This window comes from Rhipicephalus microplus, chromosome 2 (assembly GCF_043290135.1).
Source record: "Rhipicephalus microplus isolate Deutch F79 chromosome 2, USDA_Rmic, whole genome shotgun sequence".
Lineage (NCBI taxonomy): Eukaryota > Metazoa > Arthropoda > Arachnida > Ixodida > Ixodidae > Rhipicephalus > Rhipicephalus microplus.
In genome coordinates this window covers 45,258,257-45,276,359 of record NC_134701.1, presented here as the reverse complement: position 1 = coordinate 45,276,359, position 18,103 = coordinate 45,258,257, and positions in this window count along the sequence as shown.

Genomic DNA, 18,103 nt, shown 5'->3' with positions numbered 1-18,103 from the left:
ACTTGGCTAGCTCCTTCGAATACATCACGAGCAAGCTAAAGGGCACGGAGTTGTTAAGATGAAAATGTGCAACATCACATCGCTTTTATTACGTGACCTATTTATTCGTTCTCCGCCGCATTCGCTCGATAGTGTCTACATATAACATTCCATGTTTTATAGCGACGACACACCATTGATTGTTGTCACGTCATTGAATGTCAATTAAACAGCGGTTGCAATATTTATTTGCAAATTACTTCTTCGTAAAGTATGGTGAAGTAATTTATTATTTGGCCACCTAAGGAGCTTTCTAACTTGACTTACTTTTTTTTATCAAGACTTGATTATAATGTTAAGTTTTATTTGGTTGATTTTGAGCATTACCTTCGCAACAGAAGTACATCTGTCAGCGATCATCATTCTTGACCTCTCCCAGTGCCAGTAGGTCCATATAGGTTACTTGATGAAAACCAGTTTGCTGGACTGTGTCATATATGACATGTCGCTCAAATTTCGGTCTCTGCATGTTTGATGAATTCAGCCGTCTTTTGTAAAGTCTCTACTGGCAAGGTTTTTTTTAAATTTTGTTTTGTTATTTTTAAAACTGGTGGCCTCAGACAAGCTTATTACGCCGCTTCTCACCACTGGATAGCCGTTGTTACGCGCGACACCTGGGCCGACGGGGGAGGGCCGCGTTCTTTGTTCATCAAACAAGTCACCGAAGGGCTGCCAGCCTGCTGTCCGCCGTGTATCGTCCATCTTAGCCGGGAAGTGAGGTGGCATTCCGACAACATGATACATTCGACAAGACGATCACAATGGTTTCTTGGTGTCGGGTGCAGTGTGGTGGCCACGCCCCAATCAAAGATCTTGACTTGAGCGAGCGTTAGCGGCACCGTCAGAAATGGTGTGTATGTCTCGTGATTCAACAGCGCATTCTGGACACATTCCCTGATTTAGTCAAAACGCACACTTTATAGTGAGCCACCCAGCTCATTCGCAAGAGATCTCTCGCCCTGTCTGTACGGAATGTAATAAGTCCTCTGTTAAGTTTGCCGTCTTACTCCTGAGTGCACATGCGTTTTCCTTTCTGTCTCTCTACGCGCCCTTTCTTGCCCATATTTCTCCACCCCCAGTGCTGGGCAGCAAACCGGATGCCAAGATATGGTTAATCCACCAGCCTTCCTTTCTCTCTCTTGCCATCTTACTGCCTTGGCATCTTCATCCCGGATATCCGATGTCCTAAAAGGCCGGTACAAATAGATGAGTATAAGAATAAAACAGATGGTGAACATTTTCTGCATGTTCAGACGCTGCATATAAGTGGTCATCCTCGAAAATTATCAACTTTAACACCGCGGACAGGCGCTGATGTACCCTGAGTAGCTTCGAGCATGTATTTAGACTTGACGCTTTTAATCTTCATTAAACTTCTCCCTTTCGATTTCATCTTTGGGGTTTTTATGTAGTTATTCATCTAACGCGCTGCATTCGTGCTGCACTGCTACCACTTCATTTCTTCTGTATATACGAGCTGTTTCGGGCACAATTACAGGCTGCCATCTTGGACTGATAATGATGCCGTTTTGCATCCGTATGAATATTGGAATAGTGCTATGGTGAACTCGCACGCATCAAAACGCTGGGCCATTACATTCAACGTCGTATGACCATAATCATCGCTAATCACGACACAAAAACAGCAAAAATTGCTTTTAAGCTTAAGATGGCAGTGTCTATGCTTTACTGTAACTGTTATATTTATTTCTTTGTCAATTTGTCCAATATGTCATTTTATGCAGCGGCCGCCGAACTTGTGCCGCTGTTCATAGTGGTACTCTCGGTTTCTGAAGCTGGATGAAGATAACTAAGAAGCCTGATTTTTACTGGCTACATAAAATGTGAAACAAAGCTATGAATCAAGATGAAAAAGAAGAGAAATCTGTGAAAAGTCAGTGCTGGCGCATAAATGGTGCGCCGATTGCGCCGATGAAAAGCGGCGGCGGCGGCGGCGCGCCGATCAGTTCGCATCGGCGGCGGTGTGGCGAAAACTCTCGGCGGCAGCGCGCCGACCAGTCGGCGCACACCTCTAGTTGCAACTCGCAGCTCTCGATCAACTCTAATGTCCCTAGATGAAACAAGGTAGCGTCACTCATTGTTCTCGAGCCGTCCTCCTCACTCTCTCGATTACTCTTCTTTTTCTCTGCCATCCGCGTCTGTAATTGGTGCATTACTTGCACGTTATCTTGCAAACGGCTGGTGGTGTTATTTATTATTATGCAAAAGGTTCAAAACGAGTACGCATGCGCATATGGCTCCAGCCGGATTCTCGCCGTGACCAAAGACAAAATCGTAGCCAGAACATAAACTGAAGAGAAGGAGCGTTTCGGTGTGCGCTAAGTCGACCAAGATTGTTTCGCCATGCTCGTTCAATGCAACATCTGCGTTTTTCAGCAATGCTGCGTTGCCGTAAACAACACAAAATGGTTTCGCTCTCTTCAACTTACCTCGTGCTTTCCGAGATGAAGCGCACCATGAAGTGCAACTATGAACCATTTCACGCGAATGCTTTCGTGCAACTCCGTCAACGTATGTCGACGCGGATCTGCGAAGCGAGTTCACTTGTCGGTTTTTATTGAAACGCCAGGCGCGCGTCTAATGCGTGTCTAGTGCATGCCAGTTGGTACAAATACATGTGGGTATGCGCGTATACAGAGCAGCTGTAGGTTGTAATCAATGCACCTTCAGAAACATTTCACTCTTGACCAATTCCCGCTTGAGCCGAAACGCGCTGCTTCGAGACACCTCACCAGTAGATCTCTCTTTTCAGGAAGTTCCCAGCACCGCATCAGAATCACTTGGCATCACGATTGTCCAAATGGGCACATTTAAAGAAAACGTCATCGCAGTGCTGCTGGACGAGTGTTCGTTCTAGTCTGGTCGTAGTTTTTTTTCTTGCGTGTGCACAAGCCAGTTGTAATCAATCGCCACAACGTCACGCCCTGTGGCCACTTACAGGATCCAGCAAGAAGCACGTTCACTGTGTCACAGCACGAACAAAACACAACCAGAGAAGTGGACTAGTTAGAACGGGACGAAATACCGCGGCCGTGGAACTAAAATGTACTACGCGAGACGCCATGGCTAGTGGTGTAACGTATAGAACTGCACAACGTTGCCGGTTGAGTAACGCACATCCCGCTTGCTCTTGTGTTGTGCCGTTTATGTTCATAAAGATAACTGTTTATTCTACGTCTTATTTCGTTCCATTTTGTTTCATTTACATCTATTCAACGTAGCAACAGAACGCAAACATTCACTTTTGGATGAAAGTTTTAAACCTTCTAGGGGGCGCTTCAGGCAAGTAAGCGAGGAGGAAAAGGGAGGGTGTCGCTACCTTGGAAACTTGTTTCATCTAGGGTAAAGTGAGCTAGAATAGGGTAGTGGGCTTGCTGGGGTCCCCTGCTTGACGCTGGGTATGTCACACGTGTGGTGGTGCCACCAGCGACTTCAATGTAGGGCACTGCCTTACGGAGGCGTTGGTGCGCAACTGAGATCATGCTTTTTGTTTGCTGTTATCCCATGCACTGGACGAAAATGCACTAGAATTTTGGCAGTGTAAACGATGATACTGATGTCGCTAAGACAATAAAAATAAAGAAAGAAAATTAGCATGAAGCTAGGTGCGTAGGCCTACATGTGCGCATAGGTAACCATCTAGAACACTGTAGCATGGTGTATGCAGCTATACTGTTAGCTCGTTATTTGATGTTATATGAAACACACCGAATACCGTCAGTACTCGTGCGAATAAAGCTGTAGAAAACATTCTTTTCATAAACTCTGTCGGCGTAACTCGCGCGATTAAACTGCACGCAGAACTCGATGCATGCAAGGGATGCTGTGCAAAGATGAGATGCATTTATATTCTCTTACAAGTGATAAGCAGCAATGGCGAACTTTTCAAAGCTTACGTTGCGCGGCTATCAACTTTAAACCGGATTTTTTGCATTCCTCGGGCCCTATTTTCGTCACGCACGCCTTTTACGAGCGTGTGAAATTATTAGCGATGCTGACCTTGGCACACACTCGGGAGTTTATTACGAGCTCCTAATGTTATACATTTCACAGTATTTAAAAATTTTCAGCTGCTCATTCCTTCTGCAAATCTCCATTATCTTGACTCTGTAATTTGGCTATTTCTGCACTGAATATTCCTATGCAAAGACTAAAATCCACAGATAAGAAAAACAGGAAGCCACTCTCCCCAAGTACTGGGCACAAGTAAATGAAAATTTATTCATCAGATAAATATTGGGCACAGTTGCTTACTGGATATTTCTTCTTCAGGAGCAGTGGCTCAACTTTAGATGCTTTGCCTTTTCCCGCTTCTCGGTTCCACGTAACAATATAAAAGCTGATTACGTCTTTTGAGAGGCCAGGGGCATGTTGTGCGCCCCCAACTTCTTGGGAAAACTTTTCTTTCACGATTGTCAATACATCCAAGATGCTGTCAGAATGCAACTTGTAGCTAGAAAAGCACTCTGTAAACATGTTTTCTAGCTTGCTCACAAAGCTGTACAGGTGGCTAGATGGATACAACAGTCCACCTCTGTCACGAAAGGTGGTTAGATGAGTGAGCTGAAAATCTTCTCCTTGAGCTGGCATCGTGAGTAGGGTTATGCAATCTTCGCAGTTTGTTTTGATGACACACTTTCGTGCAATATAGCCAGCAACATAAAAGATCAGCCTGGAATCACTCCTAGCAATAATATGCTGGTTGTGGTCAATAGGTGCTGGCACAAAACCAGGCTCATTCACAGTGCTTGCACTGCCAACTGAATCGTCTTGTGGCAGTGTGTCAGTAGCAGCATTGATCTCCAGCAGTGAAGCTTGCTCGCCTTGGTCACAATTCCCCTGGCTAACTCTTTTCACGAGAAAATAGAATGACACACAAGTAATGGTTAGCAAAAACTGAGTTGGCGTGGGGTGGTCGTTGCTGCCGGATGACTGACGTATAATACCAAATAAATTTTCTAATGGGTCTTGGCTGGTCTTTGATGTCATTATGTATTTAAATGCCACTTTCCCTGTCAAATAAGAAAGCATTTCTAGCACACTGGTTATAGTCACACGCAGTCCAGTCACGTAGATTATATGCACGTAGTCCCGTAGCACATTCTTCGGCTGAAAAGGCAGGTCTCACACGGCAGATGTGTCGTCCAGGGCTTTGTCCGCTCGATGCAAATTTCTTTCCCATTGCTTCTTCGGGGCTGCATTCTTCGGAACGCCGAACAAAGACGGCTTCTTGCTGCCTTTCACGTGAACGTAACCTGTACGACAGCCTGGCGCAAAACAGTGGTTTTGCCGCCGCGGAAGCATTTTAACCTAGTTTGAGAGTCACTGCTTGTCAGGCCACATCGCTGTTCGCCGAAGAACCTAGGGGATTGAGGATGCAAAGTGCGACGAGTTCTCAAAGTAACAAAACTCGCACACACCGACCGCCACTCCAAGCAGGCAGCAACTGCCCTAGCGCCAACGCTCGTTACATTTAATGCGGTGGTGGCGCCACGCCGCGGAGGCGCGCCGAAGCGCGTTTGTGTGACATTGGCGGCGTCACCGCAATGCATGGCGCCGACCGGTGAGTGAGCCCACTACCATATTCTAGCTCACTTTATCTAGGGACCTTAGATCAACTCTCGACTGACGCGCCCCTATGGGCAGCAGATGAAAAACGCTCAGCTGGTACCGTCTGCCCAAGGAGGTTATACTAAATATAACCTCCTTGCGTCTGCCATAGAGTTTCTCAAAGTTACCTAGAGGCATCTTTCCTTCCTCCGTGACTAGAGGGCACTCTGGCGCTGCGATTGTGACTAAAGGGCACTCTGGCGCTCCGAAATGAAGCACACCAAGAGGGCGAAGGCGTCAAAAGGAAAGGCGTTAGATGGAGAAGTGCAGCTTTCGCATTGTGGTGCCCCGCCCTTGGACTGCTTCGACCGGATCCCCACTTTCCTATCTCCTTCTTTTTCCTCTCGTTGGCTGTCTTCTTCTCATTCTATTTTCCTTCTATTCTTTTTATCCCTCCTTCCCCCCACCCCTATAAGGCACTGCGCCGTGTCGCCTGAAGGCAGACAGAAATTAGGTGCCTTTTTCCTCTTCATTGTAACCACTACCACCACCAGAAGAGCTGGTCGATTGGGTGCAGTGTCCGAGCTGCGAGCGATGGCTCGAGCGATCAGACACACCATTTGAGACAACGCAAGAGGCGGAGGCTGATTCATCCTTCCTTTGTCGCATATGCGAGAGAATGAGGGTCATGAGTGAACAGTCTCAGTTACAATACAAACAGGAGTCGGAGAGGTGGCAGTTGGCCTTAGATAGCCTGGCGGCGCGGTTGGAAGCACATATTGTGAACAGCAAAAACGAGCGAGAGGGGCTGCTGGACAAACTTGCAGAGGAGAGAAGGCTGAGAGGAGCATTAATTGAACAAGTTGGAGCACTACAGAGAGCTTTGAACATAATAGACGCAGACAAAACCAGCAGCTACGAGAACACCAGTGCGACGAGGAGGGTAGAAGTGACCAAGTCTGCTGAGGATGTAAGCGATGTGAGGAATGCGGTCAAAGCCGCGGCAGTCGATGCTGGCAGAGAGATAGTCCAAACTCAGAACAAGCCCAACAGTGATCAAGAGCTACTGGGTGGTGATGACAGGAATGCGGTCAAAGCCGCGGCCGTCGATGCTGGCAGAGTGATAGACCAATCTCAGAACAAGCCCAACAGCGATCAAGAGCTAGTGGGTGGCTCTCCCGCGGAGGCCGTAGGATGGCAGGTCAAACGCAGCAAGCGGGCTCAGAAGTGACTGCGCAAGGAGAGGGCAGAGGATAGCCAGGCCTCCATACCATCTTCGCGCAAGAAAACAGCCAACGGCCCCCCAGAACGGCCAGCGGGACTCCCGGGCACATTCGTCTACGGCGATGGCAATGCACGTAGACTCAAACGGGCAGTCCTCCAAGCCAGTGCATGGCACAGAGGTGTACACTGCCGTACGAAAAAAGATGCCACGCTTGTGGAAACAATGGAAGCCATTGAGACTGCGACGGACGTCTGGGATTCAACAAAGGCCATCGTGGTTCTTACACGCCGGTCTCAGCGACATCCAAGACGACACATCTCCACGTGATTCAACTGAGAAGATCAAGTCCCAAATAACTTCCTGGAAGGCAAGAGCCAAAGGCCACTTTTTGTGGTGTACGGCGTCCCAGAAGTAGGACCCAAAGACAATACCATGCGGATAAAGTGCGAGTTGTGGAATCAAAACCTACGTCAAATTTTCTCAGACATTGGAACGCGCGTGGAGTTCGTCAGTGTCACAAAGGCTCTCCAGGATAAGATGAATGGAACTTGCTACAGTGAATACGTCGCCGAGCAACTAGGACAACGATTGGGACGCAGACTATGTGCTTTTTTAGGGCTTCGCCCGTCGGGCAACTACAAGCACAGGGCATGGAGGGTGAAACCAACAATCTCCATGATGACTGCCCTGGGACAGGCAATCCTACAAATGGCCAATCCACACAGGAGGCAGAAGCGCTCCTGGCACAGGACGTAAAGAAAAAGTCGACCCGCCGTCGCCACAGCCGCAAGAAGAACGCGGACATACATGTAGGCTTCCTTAACCTACATGGTGCTCGAACGGCGAGCAAATGGGAAGAACTATATCAGATGATGGGTGACGAAGATATAGAGATATATGCCGTGGCTGAAACACACCTTCGAGTCATGGAAGAGCCACCAGTACATAAAAGTTGGCAGTGGGCTGGCTTGAACCGTTCAGGTGAATCGAGGAAAGGGGGAGGAATAGGTTTCCTGTGGAAAACTAGGTCAGCTTGGAAGAAACTGGACAGCCCGTGTGTTGAGCATATGTGGGTTGAGGGCTACCTGCAAGGGCTGGCAGTCCTGGTAGGGGTGGCCTACTTTGCCATATCTTCTGGAGCCGATGCTGGTAACTCAAGAATGGCGCAGTGCATTAGGGAAGACGTGGCAAGATGGGCAAACCAGTGAGAGGTTCTCATTATGGGCGATTTCAATGGGCACCTCCAAGCTCTGGATGGCTTCCAAGATACCAATGGGGAACTACTACTGGCACTGGCACGTACACTCGCCTTAGATGTGCTAAATCTTCGTCCAGAATGTGAAGGACAGTACACCTGGAGTGCCAGGAACAGTCGCAGCTGTATTGATTACGTGCTTGCGGCCCCTGCTTTAGCACGACGTCTCACCCACATGAACATCGATGAAAAGGGTGAATTCAGCATAGGAAGTGACCACAACCGAATCAAGTTGAGCTTTTCTCGATCCTCCTGGCGAACCATTGCGAAGGAACATCGCAACCCAGCTGAGAAGCACCTCCCGCAGTCGGAGTATGCGGCAGTCGCGGAAGCATTCGAGCAGAACTTTCAACCGACGGAACCACCAACATACGATCAATTTGTGCTCGAACTGAGACGCATCATGAAGAAGCACGAAATTCGCGTAAATTCCCGCGGCGGCCTAAGGCGCAAAGGCTGGTGGGACGAAGAAGTGCAACGGGCCCTAATTGCAAGACGAACGGCGAAGACGAAGCCTACACAGAGCGGCTGTTAGGACATCACCCGGAGAGGTGTGCATGAGTACCTGGGAGGAATACCTCCGCCTCAAAAGAGAGATGCGGATCCTCGTACAAAGCAAAATAGCTCAGTACAATAGCAAACAATTGCGAGCTATCACAGAGGTAGGGCGTAACGGTGCAAACAAATTTTGGAAATATGTGTCTTTGTTAGATCGCCAAACTCCGGCACCGGAAATTCGACACCACTCTAGCAACCTACCGGTCACCGACCTCGCAGCGCACCTCACGACCCACATGCAAGAGCTCTTCAATCCCACACATGACGAATCGACCTCAGCAGTAAACGGCGACCCGGATGAGCCTCACCAGTCAAGTGAAGAGGACCATTGGCAGATAACGAGTATCGCTCTTGAGCATGCACTCCCGCGTATCAGTGCAAGCACTGCTACTGGACTGGACGGCATACCGGCGGGCCTTGTGAAATGCTTGGGGAAGTCTGCTCGAGAACACCTCGCGGGAATTTTCAATACCATCCTCAAGAACGGTCCAATCCCACCTGACTGGCAATGCGGCAGAGTAAGCCTCGTGTGCAAGAGAGGAGGCGACGCTGGACTGCTGGGTGACTATAGACCAATCACGGTGACGAGCGTCCTATATAGACTCTTCGCTCAAGTCTTGAAGGTGTGGATGAGCGGCTGGGCGGAGAAGAGGGGCCTACTGTCGGAACTCCAGAATGGCTTCCGACGGAACCGACGCTTGGAAGACAATCTTTTCGTGCTCACCCAGACCATCGAGGTGGCACGGAGAGAAACCAGAGGTCTGCTTGGATGCTTTCTGGATGTCGCCAAGGCTTATGATAGTGTGCCACACGAGGAGTTTTTCCACCAGTTAGACAAACGACAAATGCCAAGCGTGTGGACAGACTTTCTCCGGCGGCTCTATGCAGATAGCTCGGTGGTAGCATGCTTCAGAGGCACCAGAACACAGCCTGTGAGAGTGACAAGAGGACTCAGGCAGGGCTGCCCTTTGTCTCCGCTGCTATAAATGATATATGTGGCGGGACTCGAGCAGGCACTCGTGGAATGGGGAGTTGGCTTCGCGTTCCGCCTCATGATTGGTGGGGTGGCGCAGACATGGACGCTGCCCGGCTTGGTGTTCGCGGATGATCTAGTATTACTGGCTGAGCGCAGCAGTGACCTTCAGAGGTTGGTAACACTGGCGGCCGACCACCTGAAGAGTCTGGGCCTTCACTTCAATGCCAAAAAATCGGCCATATTGCAGTTTTCAGGCATGGAGACCATTGATGTGCAGCTTCCCGACGGAGGAAGCATTCCGGTATCAAACCAGTACCGGTATCTCGGTGTCAACCTTTGCACCTCCGCAGATATCTATGACAAGCAAGAGGAGCACGTTCGACAGGCTTCTGTGAGGGCCGCCAACGTGCTGCGACGGCGGAGTCTGTGGGGGTGCAACCGGTTTGTATTGGTGCGCGAACTGTGCAAGGCAGTACATGTGCCAGTGCTGACATTCGCCAACGCTGTCATCTGCCTGTCTGCAGCAACACGCCAGTGGTTGGAAAGAGGTCAACGTGAGGTCGGGCGACTGGCGCTGGCGTGTCATGGACGTGTGGCTGTCGAAGCTATACAAGGCGACCTCGGATGGTCAAGTTACGAGGCACGCGAGGCAAGGAGCAAGGCGGCCTACGAAGGACGTCTTCGCCTTATGAGCGACCAGCGGTGGGCCCGTCGTGTATTTAGATACACCGCTATCAAGGGCACGAACACACCATGGTGCAGGCGTCTCCACAATCTGTGCCGCAAGTACTCCCTTTTTACTGACCCTGTCCAGGAGGACAGTGAGAGGAAATGGGCAGTAGGAGTACGGAATAGAGTGCAGGAAGCTGAGACGTCGATGTGGCAGGCGGCTATGGAGAAGAAACCCAGTCTGGCCCTATACAGAGCTCACAAGACCACCATCTCCGCCGAACGATTATACGACAATAATGTCGGCAGTGCGCTTCTGTTTGAGGCCCGTGCTGGAGCGCTCCGTACCCAGGTGTATCGCCGTCACTTCGACCCGTCGTTGGCCGACGGCACTGTACAGTGCAGGACATGCGGGAAAGACGAGGAGAACATTGAACACCTGGTGCTTCACTGCGAATGCCTGTGTCTCCGTCAGACAGATGGCGCCACACTACCAGAGGCTCTCAGCTTTGTGAAAGACTGCGGCGCACCGGGTGGCGACAGCCGCGATACTAACGTACACCCCCTGGCAGCGACAGCAATAACCAAAGCAAGGCTTCTACAGTGGTGGTCAAGGAGACAGTGAACAATTGTGATGTTCATGGACCTGGTGTGATTTTTCTTTCCTTTTTTTTCCTCATTCCGGTCAGGACACTAAAAGGTGCCCCCCCGGTATAAAGGGGAAGACCACAGAGATCATCATCATCATCATCATCATCATCATCATCATGTTCAGCAACCATGGGAATGATGGGTAGTACACACATTTGCCTAGTCTTCATACTGGCGGGCGGCGAATCGTACTTGCGGCTTCGTTTATTGCTGTGTTTTGGTTTTGTTTTGAAACAAAGATTGAAACCTTTTAAACTTCGTGAGCCAATTGAGAAAGTAAGTCTAAAAAAATAAAATGGGGAAGCGCAGCTGCTGAAATATTGCTAATACTTGTTTCGTAAGAAAACAGCTCCAATTAAGCCACACGAACGGAGCCAAAAGCAGGCCTGAAGTACTAATATTAGACAAATGTGTGTACTACCCATCATTCCCATGCTCGCTGAAGCGCCGTGCTTTGCAGCTTCCTTAGACACTAGCTCCAGAGTTCACTCTAGTAAGTATTGCGGGAAACTCTATGCCCTCTGCTAGAGGTGTGCGCCGACTGGTCGGCGCGCCGCCGCCGAGAGTTTTCGCCACGCCGCCGCCGACGCGAACTGATCGGCGCGCCGCCGCCGACGTGTTTCATCGGCGCAATCGGCGCACCATTTATGCGCCAGCACTGACTTTTCACAGATTTCTCTTCTTTTTCATCTTGATTCATAGCTTTGTTTCACATTTTATGTAGCCAGTAAAAATCAGGCTTCTTAGTTATCTTCATCCAGCTTCAGAAGCCGAGAGTACCACTATGAACAGCGGCACAAGTTCGGCGGCCGCTACATGAAATGACATATTGGACAAATTGACAAAAAATAAATGTAACAGTTACAGTAAAGAATAGACACTGCCATATTAAGCTTAAAAGCAATTTTTGCTGTTTTTCGTGTCGTGAATAGCTATGATTATGGTCATACGATGTTGACTGTAATGGCCCAGCGTTTTGATGCGTGCGAGTTCACCATAGCACTATTCCAATATTCATACGGATGCAAAACGGCATCATTATCAGTCCAAGATGGCAGCCTGTAATTGTGCCCGAAACAGTTCGTATATACAGAAGAAATGAAGTGGTAGCAGTGCAGCACGAATGCAGCGCGTTAGATCAATAACTACATAAAGCCCCGAAGGATGAAATCGAAAGGGAGGAGTTTAATGAAGATTAAAAGCGTCGAGTCTAAATACATGCTCGAAGCTACTCAGGGTACATCAGCACCTGTCCGCGGTGTTAAAGTTGATAATTTTCGATGATGACCACTTATATGCAGCGTCTGAACATGCAGAAAATATTCACCATCTGTTTTATTCTTCAACTTATCTATTTGTACCGGCCTTTTAAGACATTGGATATCCGGGATGAAGACGCCAAGGCAGTAAGATGGCAAGAGAAAGAAAGGAAGGCTGGGGGATTAACCAGATCTTGGCATTCGGTTTGCTGCCCAGCACTGGGGGTGGAGAAATATGGGCAAGAAAGGGCGTGTGGAGAGACAGAAAGGAAAACGCATGTGCACTCAGGAGTACGACGGCAAACTTAACAGAGGACTTATTACATTCTGTACAGACAGGGCGAGAGATCTCTTGCGAATAAGCTGGGTGGCTCACTATAAAGTGTGCGTTTTGACTAAATCAGGGAATGGGTCCAGAATGCGCTGTTGAATCACGAGACATACACACCATTTCTGACGGTGCCGCTCACGCTCGCTCAAGTCAAGATCTTTGATTGGGGCGTGGCCACCACACTGCACCCGACACCAAGAAACCATTGTGATCGTCTTGTCGAACGTATTATGTTGTCGGAATGCCACCTCACTTCCCGGCTAAGATGGACGATACATGGCGGACAGCAGGCTGGCAGCCCTTCGGTGACTTGTTTGATGAACAAAGAACGCGGCCCTCCCCCGTCAGCGCAGGCGCCGCGCGTAACAACGGCTATCCAGTGGTGAGAAGCGGCGTAATAAGCTTGTCTGAGGGCACCAGTTTTAAAAATAACAAAACAAAATTTTAAAAAACCTTGCCAGTAGAGACTTTAGAAAAGACGGCTGGATTCATCAAAAATGCAGAGACCGAAATTTGAGCGACATGTCATATATGACACAGTCCAGAAAACTGGTTTTCATCACGTAACTTGAACGGACCTACTGGCACTGGGAGAGGTTAAGAATGAATGTCGCTGACAGATGTACTTCTGTTGCGAAGGTAATGCTCAAAATCATATAAATAAAACTTAACATTATATTCAAGTCTTGATAAAGAAGTAAGTCAAGTTAGAAAGCTCCCTAGGTGGCCAAATAATAAATTACTTCACATTACTTTACGAAGAAGTAATTTGCAAATAAATAATGCAACCGCTGTTTAATTGACATTCAATGACGTGACTGCAATCAACGGTGTGTCGTCGCTATAAAAACTGGAAAGTTATATGTAGACACGATTGGGCGCATGCGGCGCACAACGAATAGGTCCCGTAATAAAAGCGATGTGATGTTGCACATTTTCATCTTAACAACTCCGTGCCCTTTTTCTTGCTCATGATGTATTCGAGGGAGCTAGCCAAGTGTCAGGTAGAAGTCAAGCAGAGTAGCCGGTGCTGATAAGAGCAACGTTTATATACACTATTTACACACTAAAGGTAGCGTAATACTATATGTTGATGGTAGCATCATGGAAGCTTGATGAGAGCTTCTGAGAGCTGGTTCAGAGCGTCTCGGTGCTCGCAATTTAAGCCGTGGTCTTCCTAAAATTCTCCACAGGAGAAAACAATAGACAGTTTGCAATAATCTGCAAGGCAGCTTTTCTGTAAGGTTAGTTTTTTAACCAAAAACTCTCGTTCACAGACTGCTTTTCTCGCTCATTTTGTTTTTGCCATGCACCTTTTTGAGATCTTGTTGTGCTCGCGTGCCTTCGCTGAAATTTGGAGAGGTGACATTTTGTTGTACTCGCGTGCTCGCGTGCATTCGCTGGAATTCGAAAAGGTAAAGGCACAATGAGGGAGAAAAGCAGTCTGTGAACGAGAGTTTTTGGTTGAAAAATAAACCTTATAGGAAAGCCGCCTTGCATATCACTGTAAACGGACAGACTGCATGTCCATTTAGTCCAGGGCAGTCCAAAGAAATTGCCCTCTTCATCTCCGTCCCCCACATGGGGGGGGGGGGGGTAGTTGTTAGAAGAAGGCGCCTAATTTCTGTAGCCCAGCAGGGAGCATGGCGCAGCGAATAAGGATAAAAAAGACGAGAAGGAGAAAGAGAGAGAAAGTCAAAGACTGCCTTCTTTTCAACCCAGGAAAGGGAGAGTGTGCACGTTCAGTTCGTCAGATGGCGAGGGAGACGCACAAGGTAGGTCACAGCAGAGTGCAATAACGTTGCATCGCACGTGCAGAATAGTGTCTGCAGCACTAGGCAGGCTACGGGCTCTGGGAATGGAAGACTTGAAAGCACCACAGAGTGTGGGAAACATACCTGATGACGGATCTCAAGCTCTCGGCTAATTGTTCAGCGCGTTTCTTGGCACGTCAAACAAATCAAGCAGCCTAGATTTCAAACAGCTCTTCCTAGGCCCTCAGTCAGTCAGGCGTGTCCAAAGAGTTTTTGACGAGGGGAGCCAACAGCCCTAAAGAATTCGAAGTATGACTGTCGTTTTGTGTTGAAAAATTTGAAGTATGGCCGTCTTGGCGCACCTCGAGAGCGTTGATCTGGAATGAATTAGGGTAGGCTTAGCAGCAATCGTTCCCCGCGTCCAAGCGGCGCCGAGCCAAAGAGGCCGATCTTAACATCTTCTACAGACACAAGCGCACAAGCACGCACAGTTTCACTCCGAGAGGGAATTGGTAGTGGTTACAATGACTTACGTAACGTGCGTCTGCTATAAAAAGGCGTGCAGTGTATGCCATAGCTTCTTTTCTTAGTTTTGGGATTCTAGTATATTTTCATTATATAGCTGAAGTATGAGGTGGTTGTTAGTCACATATATTTGGGTTAAAGTACTACAAATATTTATTCGCCGCGTATGATTTCTGGAAATGATACTCCTGAATGATGCGCCAAGAAAAAGGAAATCGCTCCAACATTTTTTTTTTAAACTAAGCTCGCACGTGGGAGTACTTGTTCTCTGTCGGTGCTTTTCCATGGTTCATGAATGTTAAGCCCCACTGCCGCTTCTATAGAATGGCGTACAATAAGCCGTATCAACGCTGTGACAGGACTTCCTACAGACTACCAAGCATTCGATCACCAGACATTTTCCCTCCGGCATATTTTCATTAAAAGAAGCGACATATTTTTGCTGAAAACCCGGTTTATGCACTGGGGCCCGGTGCACAGATGTTGCACATTACAACTCTTGACCATAGCGAACACGAAGATGACAAGTAAAAGCCTTTATGCTATTGTCTGTACGGCCGGTGTAACGAAACCCTCTAGTCTTGAGGTTGGTGGGTTAAACCATGCACTTTGCTCATTGCTATTTTTCATCGTGGCGTTTGTCTATTCACTGAGTGGTGCTATGTGGAGCACGCGGCAGTAGTGCCGATGTGCTTTTTGGTGCTGGTACAAAAAGAAAACTAGCTAGCTTGTATCTTTTCTTCAATGACTCCCTCAATTAAACCTATTCTAGGGGGCTGCATAGAAGACTATACGCATGACGCAGTTAGAAAAATGAAGCACGTTGTAAGAGACCACTTCTGCTAATTGAAGGACTTGTAGACCATCAGCATCTAGACTGTGGTGTTCTGCAGAAAAATGTTGAGCCAATGACGCGCCGCATTACGTTCTAAATTTAACATTGATGTTTCCAGAGCGCATTTGCTAGCAGCCTGCCCTGTGTACCGACTGTAAGTTTTTTTTTCAAAAAAGCTTTTTTTTTGTGTTTAGTCAGGTTGGCAATTTTAAATTGGCGTTCTACTGATCTCAGTCCTCACATGTGTTTATATTAAGGTGGTTGGTTGTGGTGGTTCCTAGCAATAAGTGCAATCCTAGGATTAAGTACAAGCTGAGTGGACGCGAGAAACATCTAGACAGTATATAGAGCTCTCTAAGTACTTATTCAAATTATTTCCTTGCAAGTATTTGCTTTGGTCATCGAAGAATTCGAATTCCTTTAGAGTGCACCACGTGGATCTCTCGTGACACTGTGAAGGAATACTGACGTGTAAAGCACCTGGTTAATTACATCCGAAGAATAATCAATTGATAGAGAACAATGAGGAAAGAATCCGCAGAAATAAAAAAGGTATGTTTCGTGGCAGATGAGTTGCAATTATAAACCAACGCATGATTACTGGTTAATTAAACATGGTCCCTTAAATACTATTCAGTTAGTTCATAACTGTGACTTTGCTGTGCAATATTTTTTTCATGGATTATTTGCTTTTGTCGCACAGGTTGGTATCACTTCCCGGTAAGCGGAGCGCTGCACGTGGTTTAAATGCACCTGGGTAGAGTTCGCATTTTTTGTTGACTAAAACTATAATAATGTGGCACTCTAAACGCCGAAAATTGAAATGACGAACTATTGGAATGCCGTAAGTTAGTACACCGAAAAATCAAAAAGCCGATTAAACAAGATACCAAAAGTGTAAAATGTCAATGGCGCTGTTCTTTCTTCTCTTCTGCTCTTCCTGCTTCACGATACGTTTTTTGCGCCTCAGTCTTCGGCACCAAGTAAAAAAATCAAAACACCTATCTACCGAAACACCGAAATATCAAAATGTCTGCGCCACCTAGCTATACTGGAAGATGAGGTACCTACCTAAATTAGAGGTTACGCCTGCACACTCTTTCACCCTCATTTCCAGTTGTCCCTTTACATTTATCTCAAGCCTTCATACAAATAGCAAACTATAAACTTTTCCACCTCCAATCGCACATCAGAGTGATTTCTTGCTTATCGCAAACAGCTTGTGTGCAATTCGTTGTGGAAAAACTGAAATGTCGTCATTGTCCGGGTTGCCCAGAGCAGCATCAAGCGATTTTGCAAAAAGAACGCAAACAGAGAATTTCGGCAAGATTTCTGGAATTTTGTATGACAGAAAAATAGCAGCAATATTGTTCAGCTTTTAACACCTGGAACAAACGATTTTGCTTAACATGAAAACCAAATTCGACATTCAAACGAGCAAGGTTATAGTAAATTTCGCAAACAACACTCAGACTACACCCTGCGGAATACGGAAAGATCCCATGTATGGCATAGGTTGGCAAAATAAATGGAACTCACTCAGACTAACTCAATAACGATATATAAAAATATTTTGGGACTCACTCGGACTAAAAATGAGCGATATTCGACGTGGTCCGGCTCATACAATAAAGGTCGAAGGAGCACCATTTAACACACATGTGAAAGAATTGCAATTGCCAAGCAACGTATATATATATATATATATATATATATATATATATATATATATATATATATATATATATATATATATATATAGCTGCTCACAGCTGGTAATTTTTTCATCCACTTTTCTTTCTTCTTTCTTCTTATTTTTTACATTCCATTGGTTCTAATAACTTCCCCTGTACTTTCCTTGGCATTACTGTCTGTTATATCTCAATAATATTGTGTTAAAACACGGAAATACGAGCCCTTAGGTATACACTTCTCTCCCTTATTTTATATATATATATATATATATATATATATATATATATATATATATATATATATATATATATATATATATATATATATATATATATATATATATATATATATATATATATATATATATATATATAAGCTTTCAACATACAGAAACAAGTTATTTCCCGTGCCTCTACATATTAATATTATAGAGAAACCTAACATAACATGCAATTTCCGCGACAGGCACATGCGCGCTGATAGCACTATATACAATGAGTACCACATGAATTGGCTGCTGTAAATACCTGTGCTATATTGAAATTTGGTGATACTATGCTGGCCAATACATTCGCCTACGCTTGTAATTTCCTCATTATGAGGAATGGTGTAATATAAAATTTTTGCTGCATAAAATCTGAGAACCATGATTTGACAGGGTCGCGTTTTTTAAAAAGTCTGTTACCTGTCCCGAGTTTCAAATGAGGTAAGGTGCATTCATAGTTCATCATTCATCAAGTCTTCCTGCAAAACACTGCAA